Source organism: Pinus tabuliformis, chromosome 3_2, assembly GCF_031772625.1.
Source record: "Pinus tabuliformis cultivar Carrire ecotype Pingquan chromosome 3_2, CPIR1, whole genome shotgun sequence".
NCBI classification, from domain to species: domain Eukaryota; kingdom Viridiplantae; phylum Streptophyta; class Pinopsida; order Pinales; family Pinaceae; genus Pinus; species Pinus tabuliformis.
Window position 1 is genome coordinate 702,900,634 of NC_142302.1, and position 22,275 is coordinate 702,922,908.

The following is a 22,275-nucleotide window of genomic DNA, read 5'->3' on the forward strand; positions in this document are numbered from 1 at the left end:
TCTTCTTGGCTCTCGCGGCTAGCTAAACCAACCAAGTCTTGGCATGTGCCTTCTTTTGTAAGGCACAATATTTTGCATACTTTAGGCTAATTTAATTGAAATTAGATCTTGGATCAATTAAAATCGAAACCGGTTGGTTAATGACCATACCTTCCATTTCAATAACTAAATCTTGATGATATGCTTGATAGTTATCCAATGCTACATAAATTTGAGGTACATTCCAAGCTACGTCGTTCACCATTGTTTCCTCTTGCACATTGTAAAACCTTTTATCAATATGTTGTTTTTTGTGAGGACAATCTCCTCATAGGTGGTATCCTCCACATGTCCAACATTGGAATGATCCTCTCTTGAGCCCCACGACCTCTTCTCTTGTTGGTTTAATGATTCGATATTTATTAGCAGCTGGGAACATTCGTTGGAATTCACCCTTGGCAAGAGTGTTGAACTTACTATTTTTCCCCATATTCTGACGTCGATAGTGTTTTGATCCCAATCCTTTAAAATTGGTGGTGTCCTTCTTCTTCCAATATGTTTGAGTCTCAATCTTGTGGTTAGAAAAATTGCCCTAACTTGAGCCTCAATAGTTTTAAAAAAAATTGCCCTAACTTAAGCATGTGGAACTCTTTATATTTTTTGTCATAATACCTTTCAGACATGTACTTCTCTCAAAAATATTTCTCAAACATTCTCCATGATAGCTCCCTTTTCTCTATTTCCTTTGATATTTCTCATATCTTCCCACCAAATATCATCTTTACACTTCAAGCTTAAAATGGCTACTCTAGCCTTCATGTTTTTAGTGTAGTAATGGACTCTGAAGTATTTTTTCATTCCCAACATCTGGCTTTTGCCTCTTCAACCTTCTTAATTTATCCATCAAAGGTATGTGGTTTTTCTTTCTTTAATTCCTCTAGCATTAAGATTTTCTCACTCCTCCTTCACTGGTAGTGTCTTCTAGTTGTAACACTTGATAACTACTCAAGGTTATTTGTTCTTCTTTTTGGAGTGTTGAGTGAATTGGCTCCTCTCATTGTATCTTCACTTTTTTGTCTACGTCTCTTCTTTGACTTGTTTCCTTCTGCTTTATTAGTCTCCAATCCATGATTCCATATTTTATATGGACTTTTCTTGGATTTGTGTTTTCCTAAGTAGATGGCACCAAACTTGTGTTGTTTATGCCTTTGCGAATTTGATAATGTCTGCAAAATTATAGCATTCACATATATTTCCTTCTCTTGTGCTCTAACAATCCTTTCATTCTCTGCTTTCCAACTTTTCAATTCAACCTTCAAACTCTTAAGATTATCCATCCAATCATGGGGATTCTTCCTTGATCTTTTCCTAACTAATTGCTCTTCCTGATTATGTTGGTATCTATCTGTGCTATATTACACCATTCTATTTATCATTCTTTTATTTTTGGTAGGAGATTTGTGTTTTCTTATGTGTTGTCATGCACACACATTTTTTTAGCTAATTTTGGCATGAATACATCAATTCATTACCTTGGCATATCAAATTATGCATAATGATCTAAAATTGTTCGCTAAATTAGAATTCGTGTTCGTCAAATAGATTAAAAGAAATGTAAGCATTTTTAGCAAGGTTAGAAACCACATTAGTTATAAATCCAAAGAAAGTCAACATATGCAATAACTAAAAATTGTATTAAATTATGTTCACGAGCCTTTTCAAGTCCAGTGTTGAATATATGATCTGATACCACTCTGTAACACTCCATCCCACCTCTTGTACTATATCGGGCTATAGGAGGTATTACTTGATAATTTGACCCAAACCTCTATGGTTGGTTATGAATTCGAGGTCACAAAAATCACCCTTTTTCAAAGTTTATAACATTAAACTATAATACCACCATCATATCTAACTCATCGGGAGATTTCTGGTGATACAATTTTTGTCTCAATCCAATTCCTAGATTCAAAGTTATGCCCATTTGAAGTTTAACGAATTAGAGAATGCCACATCAGCAAGGGGCTCCCATCTGTATCTCACTTGGCTCAACCATGTTAGCATAGGTAGTTCACATCACTTGGGCCCTTACTTGGTATCCATGTGACCACTACTAAGTCCTCATGGTGCTCACCATGTCAATCCTAGCATGTGGATCCCATCGGGCCATGATTCTACATTATACATGATTCCATGTTCCCCTCCAAAAGATCCTCCTACAAATTAGTCAAAGTCTCCAAAGTCAATGAAAGTCATAATTCTTTCCTTTGCTCGTAAACTCTATGTTTTGGCCCATTGGATCAGACCTGTAGTTTTAGCCTCTTGCAGTAGGGCATAATCCCTAGCTTCGCACGTGTGAGAGATAGAAGGTTAAAAAAAATGATTTTCTTCTTTTCTTTGACTTTTTCTCTTCTCCTTTAGCCTTCACACTTCTTGTCCTCTTCTTCTTGTTGTAGATCAAACATGTGATGGATAGATGCTCAAATAGGTCGAAATTTCCTCCAATATATACCTATTCCAGGAGGTCAAATAGCCACATCAAGGCTGACTTGTCACAAGTTGGGCTGACTTGGTGATGGAGGTATTTTTTTACTTTCTTGACACAAAATAATTTTTTCTTTCAGGATACAAATTCCCAATAAGGGTCTTATACATATGATAAAGATTCGTTTGATAGAAGTAAACCCTAGAAGCATGAAGAACATGCTTGACCTAGTTTGACAAATAAAAAGAGCATGAAACCCATGCTTCAAAAATAATTTTATTTTTCTTCTTTTTCACTTCTACAATAAATATATAATGATATAAGTACAATAACAATTATGAAGATCGAGCATAGTTACATTTTCAACATAGGGGAGCCCTGAGGTGAACATGGGTTATAGATCGAGTGCTTATTACAATCACACCACCAAAAGGTGGTACCCTTTTAGTATGGAACCCTTAGTGAGAATCCCCACATTGGTGTGACAACCCCAATTATTTTTCCACTTATGAATGCATTATAAATATTTCATGTAATTTGATTATAAATTAAAATGGGATGAGTCAAGGGACATGGATTCTAGAGGTTGGGGATGTTGCTTGCTTGGGATGGCTTAAGATTTCCTTGCTACATTAAAATATCATTTTTATTTCTTTTATGATAGCCATTGAATGTTGGTTGGTGTGTTTTAAATGGACTAATTTTCTAAATTTATTGAACTTAGGAAGAAGGATGAGAACCATACTATTTTGGAAAAATTGACAAGGGGAAAAGGACATTTTTTTTTTCAATTTTTTTTTTATGAAGAATGGGTTACATGGGAAAATGAGAAAAGATAGAGGAAGTCAACCACGCAGGGGAAGAGCATTCGATGAGGATCACTAAGAACAACACGAGGGGACGAGGAGAAAAAAAAGAGATAAACTGTGAGCTTAGAAAGAGGAAGTGCATGAACAACAAAGGAAATTTGTGTAGATTGTTGGTCTAGAAGTCATTGGAGTTATTTATAGATAAGGAGAAGCCTACACATCGATAATGCTGAAAGAATATATATATTCAAGTTGAGAAAAAGGAGCACCAAAAGAATTATCTTCATGTGAGGGTCTCTGGATGCCATGGGGTTGGAGGGTGGAGATGGTTTTCTATAGATTCCCTCGACAACCTTGGGTGGAGATTTTATACTTGGATTCTTGGTAAGGGAAGATATTGAGTCTCATTTTCCTATTCATCTATTTTCTGGCAGTGAGTTCTGGATTCCCTTCATTGGGTGGAACCACTATATTGAATGATCTGAGGGTCGAAGTGAAGCCTCTGGATTCCCTGGTGTTGATTGAAGGGGGAAGAGTTGAATATATGAACTCTCTTGACATCTAAAGGGTGGAGATTAAATCTTTGGACTCCCTAGTGTTGATTAGTTATTGAATAAATATAGGGTGGAGGCAAGAGGCCTCTGCATTCCCTGTGAAATCATTGATTGCTAAACATTTGGTAGGTGGAGGTGGGAGAGCCTCTGGAGTCCCTGCTTCAACTACCAGTTGGGTGTTTGATCCCTTAAGAAAAAACCAATTCAACCTCTAGAATCTGGCTCAGGGGTGACAATTGCAAGTAAAGACTGGTTTTAGTCTGTCTATAGTTTGGAGGAGAGTCATTGTCCTAGACTAAGTTGCCCAAGTTTAGCTCAAGCTAAGTATCTTGATATGTAACATTGTCATGAATTTTATGTTATATTGTTGAATGAATCTTGTATTGGTTGCATGAAAGGTTCATGGTCTCCTTATGATTATGGGAATGAATTGATGATGATCTTCCACATAAGCATGTGAATAAATGTTCCCCGTGTTATCGAGTTTGCACTAACATAATGTTTATAGGAAAATACCTAATTAAACTAGTGTTGTATGTACAAAGTAAATGTGACTGTGAAGTCTGTATGGGTAACACTAGGCACATGGATCTGAATGTGTATGTATCTAATTGATCATTGAGATTAATTGTTAAGCTAAAAAAAATGATGGCTCAAGACCACCAAGGTGCCTGTATAGGGAAAACCGTTGTCACCTTCATAGTGCTAGTGAAGTCATTGATGTAATTGGTATAGAGAGGTACATAGAACTGATGAGCCCCAATTTTTGGTACAATTTGGGCTCATTTGGCCTACTTGCTTTGCTCAAACCATTCATTTTTTATTGCTGATGCATTCATTTCTTGGTTTATTCGTGTTGTTTGTAGGAAGAAGGGTAGGCATTTTATCTACGTGACTAATGCATGATGCTTTCAGGTTTTTGGCATTAAAAGGGAGCAAAGATCACGAAAAAGGAGACAAGGAGACAATGGGGTGGCACTGTTGGTTTTTAGGAGAGGATGTCCACAGTCTTGGGGACCTTCCTCGTGATTCCCACCATAGCTCCGAGCTCCAATCCATCTCCCCACCGAGCTTAGAGGCAGCCAACTGTTCTACAGGAACAACAGTTATAACTGTTCTACAGGAACAACAGTTATGACTGTCCTACAGGATCAGCAATTTAAACTTCAGTTGGACAGCCGAGCTCCTCAAATCAAGGAAACCTGTTGGATCATCATTTTTGCATAAATACTGAGGTCGTAGCCTTGGATAGAAGCTTTTTGAACTTTTGCATTACTCTTGTAATTTTGAAGTACGAGCTACAGCTCGGTGTTAGTTCTTTTTGTAAGCCAGTTTTGGCATGACATCAGATTATGAATAAAGAAGGCAGATTTTGATCTCATTCTAAGTTTCTAAGGGAGCTATAGCTCTCAGGTTAGGGCCCAACCTAAGAGCAATAGATCTCCTCGGTGTTGTAATGTTGTTGCATTTCGTTCCAGCACTTTGAGTTTTTTACTTTACCATGCAATTCGAATTTACAGTTTGTTAATTTAGTCTTTTTCATGAGCTTAGATAGGATTAGTTTATGGTGAATTTGTTTCCAGTTGCTTAGGTTAGAAGAGGATAGATACAATCTATTGGAGCTCCAGAAAAAGGTTGTAAAGGCTCACTGCCATCTCTGTTAGGGATTGGGGTGCAGTCCATAACCAACCACCAAAAAGAAATGTAGTTCTTCTCACTTCCATGCAAGCTGCAACATAGACATTTTCGTTGAAGATCCATCCATTCACTTTTGACATAGAACCATACTTCTACATTTCACTTCCATGCACGAGTTTCATTTCTTGGTTTTCCATTGCTGTTCATAAGTTTCATGGCACAGTTATCATAGGTTAATGAATCCTCGTTTTGGTTTATAAGTCATTTGTTTCATTTACGCTGCTCCATATCATTCCACTTTCTTCTTCTTCTTCTTGATCTCTCCTCAAGTCACCCATTCGGCCTCTGTCCAGCTCATTTACCCTCCAACTCATCCATTATTCACTTAGCTCCATCTACTTAAACTTTCGTTGATCCCATCCTTCCAACCATCAACCTACAGCATGCACTCTTTCTCCATCTGATTTTTCTGCTCCTGAGCCATCACCAGCTCCATCTCCATCTCACCTATCCTCCCACACCACTCCAACACTTCACCATCTCCCAAAACTTCCATGGCCAAACATCCTGTAGAATTGCACAGACTTCCTGTAGAAACCCCTGAGTTTCCTGTAGGATCCCCTGCAGACTTCCTGTAGAAGTCTGCAAACTCGGTTGCTGAGCATCCGAACGTGGTAGACTTCTGGGGATTGATGCTAGAGACCCTCTGGGACCTCCCCTAGCCATCCTGACCTTGCCCATGCTTTCCTTCCATTCCAACCGCTCCTGCACAACCAAACCCTAATCAAAAGCATCATCACAATAAATCCAACCACTTAATGAAAAAATACAAAAACATGTCTTTTCAGATGCAAGTAGCTTAGATGCATATATTTCAGCTCACTACAAGTAATGGCATTAGTGGTAGTAGTTTCATTCACAGTTTTGCATAGTTGGGGTCTAGCTAGTCAAATTAGGGTTTACTAGGGTTTTCATGCTTTGTTGGCTTTCAGTTTCTTTTTGCAAATAGACTAGTCTCCTTTGAGTTAGCTTTCGTCCATCATTCATAAAGCTTCTTCTGTGAGCCTATAGAAGTTGGCTTGAGCCCTAGCGGACTTGTGCCAGCTGACCAAGTGACAGCTGCGACAAGAGCTAGTACTTGTGCATACAGCACCGTCGCTTCCAAGTTTGTACGAACTACCGGGTTGATAAAATTAGAGATAGGGAGCTCCAGGAGTTGTATCATTATTGCTACAATACTGGAGCCCACCATCTTTTTGGCGCCGTTGCCGGGGAAGCGTCAGAGTATTAGTAATTGTTGCTTTTCTTCTACTTTCTTACTCTTACCTTCTGCTAAGTAGTTTATTTCATTTCCATTCTGCAAAAGTAGCATAGACATTTCCTGCTTTCATAGATTAGCATTTCCTGCTTTCATAGAATAGCATTTCCTTTCTGCAAGCGTAGACTAGCATTTCCATTCTTGCAATTTCAGTTGAGCAAAGTAGATTAGTTCTTTCCTGCTTTCAGTCTAATTCTGCATCTTTCATAGTTAGTTGTATATCAGTCTGTTTCAGTTTTGCAGGTACCAAAGAAAAAAAAAGCAAAAGCAATCAAAAGAAAAAGAAGGTCTTTTCCATTTCATGCCTCGTAGGAACCGAGATAGATCAGGCAAATTCCTACCAAACACCCCCACCACATCACTGAGTCACCCTTCTCTCTTCTTTGGTGACAGTGACCTAGAAGAACCTATAGGTGAACATCCTGAGATATCCAAAGATCCTATAGTAGAAGAAGAGTTAGAGACCACTCCATTTGAAGCTATGGCTGATAATAGAAGAGAAGATGAGAGAATAGAAGGTGCCTTCCCCATCCGAGAGACCAATGGAGAGATGAAAATGAAGAACATTAGCCCCTCCGCCTTACCTCACTTCCATGGGCTGACCACTGAAGATCCAGATACCTTCCTGTTTGAGTTTGTTGTCCTTTGTAGAACCTATGATTATACTGAAGATGACCAAAAGTTGAAACTTTGCCCTTCCACTCTTAAGGATGCAGCACTACGCTGGTTCATGGGCTTACCTGGGAATAGTATCACCACTTGGGCTCAGATGCAGCAAGCTTTCAACACCAAGTACCGGGATTACTGTAGGTCCAAGGAAACAAAGGGGGAAATCTTTCGGATGTCCATGGGAAATGATGAGTCCTTAGAGGATTATGAGGAGAGGTTCCAACTAAGCTATAAGCGGGCCAGGTGCACACTTGACCCTGAATCCCTCAAGTTGGTCCTGCTCCGAGGAGTCCCTGAAGACCTCTTAGATACCCTTCACATGTTAGCTGGGGGGGACATTTACCAACTGCCTTATGAGGACATCAAGACTGTGTTTAGAAACCACTCCAGGGCAGCTCGGAAACGTGGTAGAGGAAACCTCCTCTCAACTAGTGTCCCTTTCTCCAAACATGAGCTTGCAAATCAATTAGAAGATCTTAAGAGTGAGGTGAGACAGACCATTGCCATGCAGCTTGACACATTCAGGATTCAGCAAAAGAAAGAAGAAGCTGAGAGAGCCTTGGCGGTCTTCTGCCCTAGGTGCACAAGGAGACACCCTAAAAACGAATGTCCATTGCATTCTGTTGAAGTGTGTTTTGTTTGTGAGGAGGACCATCCCACAAATCAGTGTCCAACCTTACCTGGGTTTAAAGCCATGTACCAAGGGACAGAAGCTCCCACCGAACCTCTCTATTACCTCAACCAAAGGAGGCCACAAGGATCTAGGCCTTATCAGCAGGGGATGCAAGGGGCATCTCAAGCTTATTACAACCCCAACCAGTCGACTCCTATGCCTTCCTGGGGTCCCCCTGCTCATCCTTCATGGTCCATGCCTCCTCCATGGTCTTACCCACCTCAGTACCCCACTCAACCTACTTCTCATTCATATCACTCACATGCCCAGCCACAGCCTCAATGGAATGCACCTCAGTCGGGGTGGAGGCCCCAATACAACACTCCTCCTGCCATTTTGCCTCCACCACCAGTTCAACCTCAACCATTACCTCCTGCTCCTCCAAGGCAACCTCAAATGCCTGCTCAACCGAACCCGAACCCCAACAATAGACAGGCCCAGCAGGTATACACTGGGGAAACCTCATGCCCTACCTATGCTGTGGAGATCCAGGAGATCAATCTTCGATCTGGAAAGACTCTACCAGATCGCCAACCTCCTCCCCCAGAGGATGAGGAAGATAAACAGGAAAGTGAACCAAAGGCTATTCCACCCTTTCCTGAGAGACTAACAACCACCACACAACCTAACCCAGAGGAAGATGAGCTTCTGGGTGAGCTCAAGCAGTTGTGTGTAAAAATACCACTTCTCCAAGCCATCAAGGATGTGCCAATATACAACAAACTGGTTAAGGAGAAGTGTTTCAAACATCCAGGCAGACGGAAGAAAGATGCTTCAACTATCAATGTCATAGGACAACTGTCTGACCTTATACTAGGACAAGTCATCTGCCCAAAGTACCTAGATCCTAGAAGTCCTGTAGTAGATGTCCACATCAATGGCACCATTATACCTCACACCTTGATTGATCTGGGGGCTGCCATTAATGTGATGACCAGGGATACCATGCTTAAACTCAATCTTCAGGGTTCCTTGAGGAAGACCTCGACAGTACTGCAATTAGCAGATCGCTCCACCATGAGTCCCGAAGGGATTGTGGAGGATGTCATGGTCTCTATTGACTCTTGGGAATACCCTGCAGACTTCCTGGTTCTGCAACCAAAGGCCAAGCTTACTAGATATCCTCTAATTTTGGGAAGGCCTTGGTTAGCTACTGCAGATGCTTACATAAGTTGTCGTGCAGGAAACATGACCATCAAAAATGGTCCCATGTCCAAGCAGCTAGTCCTATACCCTCCTGCCAAACCCTCCTTAGAGCATGACTTACCACTCTGGTTGGAAGAAGGAGAGGAAGACGAGGTGTACTCAGCACCTCTGTGCACCTTAGATACCACTAGAAGAGACCCCCCAACCGAGGATGACTTGATCGAGACCTTGATCCAGAATCCACCTTCCAGTGCACTACCCTTAGAGAAATTGGTGGAGGATGCCCAAGCTAGCACCCTAGTGGATCTTTGTACAACCAACCCTATTACTCCCAGAGTCAAGAATGTGGAGTTCGGCCCTGAGAAAGCATTGAAGATCAGCTCCTCCCTATCTCCTTCCCAGGAAAAGGAGTTGTGTAGTCTGTTGGCCAACCACCTAGATGCTTTTGCTTGGAGCTATAAGGAAATGAAAGGAGTCCATCCTTCGGTCTGTACCCATCATATATACATCAAAGAGGATTGTAAACCGGTTAGGCAACCTCAGAGGAGAATGAATCCAGCCCTTAAGGACATTGTCAAGGAAGAATTGCAAAAACTGTTGGATTTCGGATTCATCTACCCCATCTCAGATAGTGAATGGGTGTCCCCTCTAGTGTTGGTTCCCAAGAAAAATGGGAAATGGAGAATCTGTGTGGACTACCGAGAACTGAACAAAGCTACCAAGAAGGACCATTTCCCTCTACCTTTCATAGATCAAGTGTTGGATGGACTGGCAGGAAAGAAGTTCTTCTCTTTCCTAGATGGGTTTAGCGGGTACAACCAAATACAAATCGGCCCGGAAGACCAAGATAAGACCACCTTCACTTGTCCTTGGGGTACCTTTGCCTATCGTGTCCTTCCCTTTGGGCTATGCAATGCTCCTGCTACCTTTCAGAGAGCTGTCTTGAGCATCTTCTCGGAGCTGGTCCATGATGCAGTAGAAATCTATATGGATGACTTTACTCCTTATGGGGCCAACTTCCAGGAAGCATTGTCCAACTTGGGAAAAGTCCTAACCAAATGCACTGAGATGAACTTGTCCCTTAGTCCTGAAAAATGTGAATTCCTAATGACTGAAGGGACCATGCTAGGCCATACCATTTCTTGCCAAGGATTGCAGGTGGATCTTAACAAAATTGCTCTCATCAAGAGGGTTCCACCTCCTCAAAAGGTCAGGGATGTCCGGAGTTTCTTGGGATTAGCAGGATACTACCGGAGATTCATTAAAGATTTCAGCAAGCTAGCCTCGCCATTGTTTGGTCTGTTGGCAAAAGATGTGGAGTTTAAATGGACTGACGATTGTCAGAGGGCTTTAAATGAATTAAAGGACAAGTTGGTGTCAGCCCAATCCTGAGAGGTCCAAATTGGGCCCTACCTTTCCACATCCACACTGATGCCTCGAACAAAGCCATAGGTGCAGCTTTAGGACAAGTTGAGCAGAAACTTCCATATGCCATTTACTTTGTTAGCAAAAACTTGTCCAAAGCTGAGCTGAATTACACTGTAACCGAGAAAGAATTCTTGGCTGTGGTCCATGCACTGAACAAGTTCCGACATTATATTACTGGTTACAAAACCTTTGTACATACTGACCATGCTGCTATTAGATATTTAATGAATAAACCAGATGTGAATGCTCGCATTATTAGATGGTTACTTTTATTGCAGCAGTTTGATTTGACCATTGTTGACAAACCAGGTAGAGAAAATGTAGTTGCTGACTTTTTATCTAGATTGGATTTGTCTGCAGATGAGGATGGAACAGTGGACGACCAGATGCCTGATGAACATCTGTTTGCTATTTCAGTACTCTCTCCATGGTTTGCTGATATAGCAAACTATCTTGTTTCAGCACAGTTCCCTCCACACCTATCTTCCAGAGAGAAGAGCAGAATCATCAGAAAAAGTGCCTCATTCACTTGGATCAGGGGCAATCTGTTCAAGCTTGGCCCCGATCAGATCTTAAGGCATTGTGTAAGGGAGGAGGAAGTCTTTGATATCCTCCTCACTTGTCATGATGGGCCTTGTGGAGGACATTTTGCAGCAAAGAGAACTGCCTTCAAAATCCTGCAGGCAGGCTACTATTGGCCCACACTTCATCAAGATGTCAGAAGATATGTCAGTCAGTGTGACCAATGCCAAAGAATGGGGAAACCGACCCAAAGGGATGAGATGCCTCTCCAACCTCAAGTGACTCTTGAGCCATTTGAGAAGTGGGGCATGGACTTTGTGGGCCCAATCAACCCCTCTTCGAGGCAAAGGACTTACATCATTGTGTGTACTGACTATTTGACAAAGTGGGCAGAGACCAAAGCAATCAAAGTAGCAACGGAAGAAAAGGTGGCCGAGTTCCTAAGAGAGAACATCTTCTATAAGTTTGGCTATCCAAGAGAGCTGGTCACCGATCAAGGGAGCCAGTTCACCTCCAACCTGGTTGAAGATCTCCTAGCTCATCACAAGATCAAGCATAGGACTTCCACCCCTTATCACCCTCAAGCAAATGGGCAGGTGGAAGTCACCAATAGAGCATTAGAAGGGATCTTGACTAAAGTGGCGAGCAGCAGCAGAAAGGACTGGGCAGATCGCCTGGTTGAAGCCACATGGGCTTACAACACCACTTGGAAGACCACCACCGGCTTCACACCGTATGAGCTGGTCTATGGGAAGAGAGCTTTGCTGTCCATTGAGTTTGAATACAACACCTTGAGGATGGCAGCTCAGCTGGACCTAGATCTCAGCCATGCACAACAAGAAAGGCTACTGCAGCTGAATGGCCTGGATGAGCACCGAATGCAGGCCCTCCTTCACTCAGAAGTGGTTCAACTTCAAAGAAAGGTGTGGCATGACCAACATCTCCATGACAAGCAATTTCAGCCGGGAGATTGGGCTTTGTTGTATGACTCCAGATACAAAGATTTCAAGGGGAAGCTGAGAACCAGATGGCTAGGACCATATGCAGTGGAAAGATGCCATGATAATGGATATGTCCTTATTCGAACCATTGATGAGGAATCCATTCCCATGCTTGTCAATGGGCATCGGTTGAAGATCTACAGGAGACCTCTCTTAAGACAAGAGTTCATCAAGACTATGCAGAAATCTGTATTGGTCATAGAGAAGGGTTCTGCCTCTGCTTTTGGCATACCCTGAAGGACATAAAATAATAATAATAATAATAATAATAATAAAGATCCTTGGGTGAAAACCTCTCTGAGGCGCCCAAGGCAGGTAGTAGGGGTGAAAACCTCATTGAGGCGCCCCTATTGTCTTTCAAAAAAAAAAGGAAAAAAGGTTTGAAAAAGATCCTTGAGTGAAAACCTTTCTGAGGCGCTCAGGGCAGATGGCACGGGTGAAAACCTCTTTGAGGCGCCCCAGTTATCTTTCAAAAAAAAAGGAAAAAAAAAAAGAAAAAAAAAGAAAAAAACAATAAGCAAAATATGGTAAAATTGCATGCAGGTTGCAGATGTTCTATGGAGGAGAGGAAGCCCTTCAACTCAGAGCCAAGGGTCCTTATCATGCTGTCAAGGAACCTCACCAGCACCTCCTCCAAGGGTACCCATGTTTTTTTTCAAGGTATGTGCAATTTTATCATGGTTTGAATCTTCTACAGGAAGATGCTGTCTTTCTACAGGAAGATGATGTCTTTCTACAGGAAGATGCAGTCTTTCTACAGGAAGGCGCGGATTTTCTACAGGAAAGTACAGACTTTCTACAGGAAGCTCTGTGTTCTACAAGAAACTTCCTGTAGGAGTTTTGGACGGCCAGAATTCATCTTAAAAGGAGATTTAGCGACTATGGATTGGGTTGGATGCATGCAAGCCTCTGTTGGCACCCTTGCACATTGCTGTCACCTTGCTCCACCATCCTTGTCGACATGCGACCAAGTTCCCTGCACCAACAAAGAAGATCGATGAGTTCTCGCGGGAAAAGCCATTTTCAAAGTTAAACAAATGCTGGGATCTCATACCGCAGGCATCAAGAGCTCCGGGAACGTGATTGAAAGGCCAGAACCTCCGTCGTGCAGCATGCACCCAAGGAGAAAGGACTGTTACGAGACACCTCGCGGGAATCCTGTAACAGTTCAACCTGCTCGAGTGGATACCATTCACAGCACCGCCATCTGAAATGAAACGCGGCCGCATGCAAGCAAAACATCCACTCCATCGTTGGCAGCCTGTAACCACGAGCCTCTGGGTCTGTGTAACTCGCATGCAGCAGGTAGATCCACTCACCATCGTCCAAGAACTGGGAAAATCGTGTGCAGCCACCCAGGTAAGTGTCTCAACCCTTCCTTCCCTCAAATCGCATGAATCTTACTTTGAAATTGTTTGCAAAGCGTAAAATTGAATGGTTGAGCGGCCGTATGGCCAGTCGACTGGCCACGTCGGCTAGTTAAAATGTAATTGGATGTTTGGGTGGCGGCCACGACAAAGAGAATGAACGGCACACACGTGAGAACACTCTCGTCAGAAGCATGAGTTTAACAGGAAAAGGCGGCGGCAAATCTGTGGGAATGGATGCGGCAGCAAGTGAATACGCAGGCGGATGATGGATGACGTCGCCCAATGGTCCGGCGGGGACAACTCATCCCCCGCGCCACGGATTGCGCCGATTCAAAATCTAATCAGCTAGATCATGCGCATGCATTTATCATCCAACACTTCAAACTCGGGTGGCTATTTTGATCTCCTCTGCACTTTGATACGCCGAGCTGTTGGCTACCAAAACGCTGGTCAAGCACACCTCGAGCGCGGGCCAACTACAGTCCTCCCCGAGAATTGCGCACTGCTTTTACAGGAACGCAGTTCTACAGGAGCGCAGTCTACAGGAACGCAGTTCTACAGGAACGCAGTCTACAGGAATGCAGTCTATAGGAACACAGTCATCTACAGGGAAGCGGGTGCCTCACGAAAAAAGGTGGCCAATTAAAGAGGTAACCCTGAACTCTTCATGCAACTGGTTAGTAAAAGTGGCAAGACCATCGTCCACAGTCGGGTCATAAAGATATTGGTGGAATTGTTGTTCGCTGTGCCTATGCTGTCATTCTACAGGATGTCGGTATAAGTAGACTGTGTTGAATTTTGTGGATTATGTGCATGCTCTGTCTTAATAGACCAAATCTCTTTTGCATTTGCCACCTTTAATTAAAACGACCGTGTTCATCATGCCGGGTGGGTTTATAAGACGGGAACCCACTGATTCAACTAAATTAAGGGAAAACCCGGCAGTGGTAGAGCTCTTCACCAGAGCACAATGGATGCCTTTTTGTGATAAGCTGCAGGGCTACGATGATGAAGTGGCCGAAGAATTCTTGCAGGCTCTGAAGCCTAAATCCCAGACACTGGCCACAGTGAACTTCAGAGGTCTAAGCCTCAAGCTCACCCCAGAACATATCAGTCGGATCACAGAACTTCCTATGGGTTTGCCATGGGATAAGGACGAAAGAAAGCTGAGCCAGCAAGCAAAGAAGGAATTCTTTCCACCTGAGGAAGAATTCTCGGAGGACAAAAACGGGGTGAGAAGAACGAGTCTATTGCCACCTTGGAATGAAGTCAGTTTGCAAATCATGAAATATATTACTTGTGAAGGCCGTTTCAGCATCGTGTACGCATATCACTTTCGGCTGCTCACTGAATTGAGGCACCGAATTGACCTTCCTGTAGAACAAAAACTGAGCATCCCTTATTACCTCCTGCAGTCTCTAATGGAGTGTGCTACAAAGCTGAAAGAGGGAATACCAGATCAGATAGCCCACCATGGGTTGATCAAGCTTCTTGTGGAGGATGCATTGCATTCATATAAGGTTCCCCTCTCATGGGAATCCTTCCGGAATTTGAAAAAAGATGGGGACATTAAAATGTTGATCGAAGAAACGGGTTCCTCCAGCAGTGAGGAACACGAAGCAGTGGCCGAGGAACAGAGGGAAGAAGACCAAGAGACCCCGACAACAGCACAGAAGAAAGAACAAAGGAAGAAGCATGAGGAAAAGGAGGACAAAGAAAAAGGTGGCACACCTATCCTATCAGCAAGGGAAAAGAGGATGAAGAGCAGAATGGACAAAGCTGAGGTAGTCCACGTCAGCCCAAGTACCTCAACAGCACCTGCAACCAAAACAAAAAGCAAAACTCAGGTAGGCAAGCAAGCAGAGGTGGAGACACCTGTGTCTACAGGAAAGCAAAAACAGGCTTCTACAGGAAGCCCAAAAACAAAAACGAAGGCTTCTACAGGAAGCCCGAAGATCATTGAGAAGCAGGCTTCTACAGGAAGCCCGAAAATCATTAAGACACAGGCTTCTACAGGAAGCCCGAAAACAGAGGTAAAGGCTTCTACAGGAAGCCCAAAACTGCAGAAGCAGGCTTCTACAGGAAGCTCGAAAATCATTAAAAAACAGGCTTCTACAGGAAGCCCGAAAACAGAGATAAAGGCTTCTACAGGAAGCCTGAAATTGCAGAAACAGGCTTCTACAGGAAGCCCCGAAAAGGTAAAACCCAAAGAGAAGAAGGTGGATATTCTAGCACGGGAGGCAGCAGCTGTATTAGCTGGCCTCAGCACGCCACCTAAGCAAAAAGACAAGAGGAAGAGGGAGACCCCTCTGTACTTTAAAGCTCGAAGAAGTGTTAGGATAAAGACGGGCAAGCCACCACCTCAATCCAGCAGCCCGATTGTCATCGAAGATACACTTGCCTCTCCCAAGGAAAAATCACCCTCCGGGATCACAGTCACGTACGAGAAGGGGAGTCCAAAGAAAAATACATGGCAAGAAAAGTTAGAAAAAACTCAGCTACAGGAAGCTGGAAATGTTCTATAGGATACTCTGGCCCAGCTACAGGAAACAGAAAAGAGGGAAGGAGAAGGACCCTCATCACCAAGGGAGGGTGAGGTAGAACCGCCTGAAGAGATAGCAAGAGAACATATACCAGAACCTAGCCCTTCGCCCAATCTGAATTCATATTACACCTTTTTAGAGGCGGGCAAAATCATACCGCAGAAATTTACTGTGCCTCTATTTTTTGCACTAGAGGAGGAAAGAGTCCGTTCCCACACATGGATGCAGATCGCTAAATCAAAGGGTGTGGCGGACATCGGCCCCTTACAAGAGCAACTCAAGGAGGTCAGGAGTGAATTCACCATGGCTAAACATGTGGCTAGTTGCCAGCAGGCGCTTCTACAGGAAGAAAATCAGAAGCTGAGGTTGCAGCTACAAGAACTAAGGGCAGGAGCAGGAACATCCTCCAAGGACATCACAAAAGAACAACCAACCAAAAAGGAGCTGACCACCAGTCTTGAAGAGCCAATGACACTTCTACAGGAAGCAGAACAACAGACAAAAATTGAAGTGCAAGCCCTAAAGGAACAGCTGCAACAAAAGGAAGCACAATTGGCCTGCATGGCCAGTTGGGCCATGGAGGCAATTTAGTGCAGACCGCCTGCAAAATCCTATGGATTGTTCTTAAAGGATCAATGGCTGCAGTTCCAAATAAACACCTTGGCACAAAGAGGTATTTCACACATCCAAAACCCACAACAATTTTCTGAATTATGCAGTACTAGTTCGGCAGAAGACAAAGCCAAATTGGCAGAGTTTTACCTCCACAACTTGGCTTTGCCTAATGAAGTCTCATGGGATCCCAATATTGCCTTGGGTGATATGCAATTGATGGCCTTCGCCTCATGGTTAAACCATGAGGATCAAAGAGCAGCTGAAGCAAAATCGGTCATGAACCGAGAAGTGAGCGAACCACTGTTCATTAGGCCGGAACTAGAGGATCCGGTGGCACTCATCTCAACCCACCAACAGTTGGCTACGGATCCCACAACTTCCTTGAGATTTATGGACCAACAGGCCCAGGCCATAGCTCACTTTGAAGACATGGAAAGGTTGTTGGGAGAAAGTGCTGCCCAGGCTTGTGCACGCAGATGGAATACCCTGGCCCACAGCTTGAAAATCCGAGAGTACCATACCCCCATCTGGATGAGAGAAGCTTTGGCAAGGGTTGACCTTTACAAGAAGTCCATGCAAAGCCTCCAGGCCAGCTGGATTGGCCTTAAACTCAGCCCACCACTATTGCTAGGATTGACTGAAGGCAATACAAAGGAAGATGACAGTCAACAATGGGAAGAGGTAAACAGGAAAGCAGGGTTTCACATCTACAGAGAGGACACTACCACAGAGCCTTGGGATGCAAGGGAAGCAGTGAAAGCAATGCAGGATGAGGACTTGGACTAAGTTGCTCAAGGATGAGCAAATAGTTTAGCTGGGGGGTGATGATGAGCCCCAATTTTTGGTACAATTTGGGCTCATTTGGCCTACTTGCTCTGCTCAAACCATTCATTTTTTATTGCTGATGCATTCATTTCTTGGTTTATTCGTGTTGTTTGTAGGAAGAAGGGTAGGCATTTTATCTACGTGACTAATGCATGACGCTTTCAGGTTTTTGGCATTAAAAGGGAGCAAAGATCACGAAAAAGGAGACAAGGAGACAATGCGGTGGCACTGCTGGTTTTTAGGAGAGGATGTCCACAGTCTTGGGGACCTTCCTCGTGATTCCCACCATAGCTCCGAGCTCCAATCCATCTCCCCACCGAGCTTAGAGGCAGCCAACTGTTCTACAGGAACAACAGTTATAACTGTTCTACAGGAACAACAGTTATGACTGTCCTACAGGATCAGCAGTTTAAACTTCAGTTGGACAACCGAGCTCCTCAAATCAAGGAAACCTGTTGGATCATCATTTTTGCATAAATACTGAGGCCGTAGCCTTGGATAGAAGCTTTTTGAACTTTTGCATTACTCTTGTAATTTTGAAGTACGAGCTACAACTCGGTGTTAGTTCTTTTTGTAAGCCAGTTTTGGCATGACATCAGATTATGAATAAAGAAGGCAGATTTTGATCTCATTCTGAGTTTTCTAAGGGAGCTATAGCTCTCAGGTTAGGGCCCAACCTGAGAGCAATAGATCTCCTCGGTGTTGTAATGTTGTTGCATTTCGTTCCAGCACTTTGAGTTTTTTACTTTACCATGCAATTCGAATTTACAGTTTGTTAATTTAGTCTTTTTCATGAGCTTAGATAGGATTAGTTTATGGTGAATTTGTTTCCAGTTGCTTAGGTTAGAAGAGGATAGATATAATCTATTGGAGCTCCAGAAAAAGGTTGTAAAGGCTCACTGCCATCTCTGTTAGGGATTGGGGTGCAGTCCATAACCAACCACCAAAAAGAAACGCAGTTCTTCTCACTTCCATGCAAGCTGCAACATAGACATTTTCGTTGAAGATCCATCCATGCACTTTTGACATAGAACCATACTTCTACATTTCACTTCCATGCACGAGTTTCATTTCTTGGTTTTCCATTGCTGTTCATAGGTTTCATGGCACAGTTATCATAGGTTAATGAATCCTCGTTTTGGTGTATAAGTCATTTGTTTCATTTACGCTGCTCCATATCATTCCACTTTCTTCTTCTTCTTCTTGATCTCTCCTCAAGTCACCCATTCGGCCTCTGTCCAGCTCATTTACCCTCCAACTCATCCATTATTCACTTAGCTCCATCTACTTAAACTTTCGTTGATCCCATCCTTCCAACCATCAACCTACAACATGCACTCTTTCTCCATCTGATTTTTCTGCTCCTGAGCCATCACCAGCTCCATCTCCATCTCACCTATCCTCCCACACCACTCCAACACTTCACCATCTCCCAAAACTTCCATGGCCAAACATCATGTAGAATTGCACAGACTTCCTGTAGAAACCCCTGAGTTTCCTGTAGGATCCCCTGCAGACTTCCTGTAGAAGTCTGCAAACTCGGTTGCTGAGCATCCGAACGTGGTAGACTTCTGGGGATTGATGCTAGAGACCCTCTGGGACCTCCCCTAGACATCCTGACCTTGCCCATGCTTTCCTTCCATTCCAACCGCTCCTGCACAACCAAACCCTAATCAAAAGCATCATCACAATAAATCCAACCACTTAATGAAAAAATACAAAAACATGTCTTTTCAGATGCAAGTAGCTTAGATGCATATATTTCAGCTCACTACAAGTAATGGCATTAGTGGTAGTAGTTTCATTCACAGTTTTGCATAGTTGGGGTCTAGCTAGTCAAATTAGGGTTTACTAGGGTTTTCATGCTTTGTTGGCTTTCAGTTTCTTTTTGCAAATAGACTAGTCTCCTTTGAGTTAGCTTTCGTCCATCATTCATAAAGCTTCTTCTGTGAGCCTATAGAAGTTGGCTTGAGCCCTAGCGGACTTGTGCCAGCTGACCAAGTGACAGCTGCGACAAGAGCTAGTACTTGTGCATACAGCACCGTCGCTTCCAAGTTTGTACGAACTACCGGGTTGATAAAATTAGAGATAGGGAGCTCCAGGAGTTGTAGCATTATTGCTACAATACTGGAGCCCACCAAGAACTCAATGGAATGAATGTAAGAGGGTATAAAGTTTTTATACCAGTGGTTGTATGAAACAAAAAGGGATATTACATATAACTCATAGAAGATATATATGTGTGCGTGTGTGTTATATGTGTAATCATCTTGTATGTGTCGAATTTTTTGGCTAAATGCCTCCTTTCTTAGCCACAAATTATGTGTACAGTCTAACCCTATGATGTTAAATGAACCATGGACTGATGTCAGGCAGTCTAGACTCACACACAAGCTTGTCAATATATACACATGAAATATCGGTTATATAATACACACACACACACACACACACACACACACACACACACACACACATATATATATATATGTATTCCCCATCACACCAAGAGTTACAATGTAGAATGTGAGGATAGTTTGGGTCACATGGTGGGAATATGACCCGACAAAAATTCTACGAGAGGTGCTAATAAGATGCCAGAAAATTGTTGGTGGGGTTAAAGCATAACCATAAAAAGTCGGGCAGAAACATGGGCCTTAGCCTTGAGGGCTAGGTTGTAAAACCCATGTAGCCACATACCTTAACCGAGGGTAAAAACCATCCTGAAATGGATGACCAAGATTGGCCAATGAGATCGACGATCAGGAGGGATAACGGGACCCCCCCTTGTGACATCAGCAAGGGGAGGGTGAGGCCCCGCATATCGCCAGATGGGCGGAGTAATCGTGGACCGTCGAATGTTGGCCTAAAATTGTGAAACAAATTTGTGAATGTGGAGCACCCCCCACCCCAATGACGTCAGTGAGGAGGGGGGTCGTGCAATTATTTATGGTCATTGATCACATCGTGTAATGAACTTTCTAGAATTAATTCCCTAAATCCTATAGGTTCAAAAGGATCAATATGGTTTTTATCGCACTATTATATTTATCACTACAACATTAAAATGGAGTGGGAGATTCTTAACTTGGACTTAGCACTTGAATAGATCCTAAAAAATTTATGGTATGGTTTTGTTCCTAAGCCAATTGCATAAAAGGGATTTATGTGCATTGCTTATTCCAAAATTGAATTGGAGTGCGAGATTCTTAACTTGGGTTTAGTCCATGAATAGTCACAACCCCAATGTTTAGGCTATACATTTACTGAAAACTGTAAAGGTCATGTCTTACTCTTGGGATTTAATTGATTTATTCAGGTGCACTTGAGCATTTCATTCTGACTTGTAATCCCAGTCCAAATTCATAGCTTTGTTTTATTTACTTCCAATTTGATTGAATGACTAAGTATCTAATTGTGCAACCAAGCATGAACATCCAGCTCGAATGATGCGTAGAGTTGGCATTACCTTGCATTACAGATATGATTGATAAAATAAGACAGAAACTATTTGTGTTTGCTTTCTTCTGGGCAACTCAAATTGAGTGGAAAAATTGATGCCAGAGTGTGGCATCAATTTTGACTATTAGAACTTACAACCAATTTTTTCTTCCCTAAAAAAGTTACAACATCCATTTACAGAAATGCACCAATCTGACAAGTCATAGACTATTGAAATACATCAATTTGAATATTGCAAACATTTCATAGACTAAAATCTGTAAGAAAAATCTAAAAAAGTCTCATCATCGCTCTCATGTTTGATACTTCTGCTTAATGTACTTTACTCTATGCAAATTCCAATTTTATTAAAAATTTATTTATTACTTCTTCTTTTTTATCATAGGAAAAGGACTAGCTGATTTCAATTTGATCTCTCATGTAATGAAGCTTATTTTCATAGATATAGTCTTTGTTATCATCTCCCAGAAGGAGGAAGCGAAATTAGCGTTGATACATGCCACCTTTTTATATTCTGAAGAACTTCCAAAACCAGAGCTCACATCCTCAGCCAAAGGTCAAGTATGGTATGCATTGGCTTACTTAGTCACCCAAGATGACTGTTTCATAAATCCACATTTTCAGTTTCATTGTATGAAACTTTCCACATTCCAACCGGTTTCATGCTATTGTTGTTTTAAACCATGCTCAAAGTTGTTCAAAATATGGAAACCATTACTCACATGGCTTTTGGTCTTTATTTTTATATATCATTTAAGCTATAATTGAAAATATGAAAAAGACAATATGGTAACCATTACTCACATGGCTTTTGGTCTTTATTTTTATATATCATTTAAGCTATAATTGAAAATATGAAAAAGACAATATGGTTTTACCATAGGCACATAAGTTCTCTTTTAAATGCGCTATGAAAAGTTACCACGGGCAATGAAAAGTTTATAAATTTAAATTCATGGTTTCCAATAACAATCATCATCGTTATGCGCATCGTTGTCATAACAATTATTCACCAACACACCCTTATTCTAAATCACTTCATAAATCTTTGTGAAAAGGTTATCAACTATTTTCCTTTAAAAACCAATTTAACTGAGTGAGACTAATAGAGTCAATTTTAGGTAGTGTTGATTTTATAACGACTTGTGGTAGAGTTGGCATCATTGATAGGAATTGAAATAAATCTTCGAACTTTGGAATAATTGCAACTTAACTATATAAATTTGGCCACTCATATT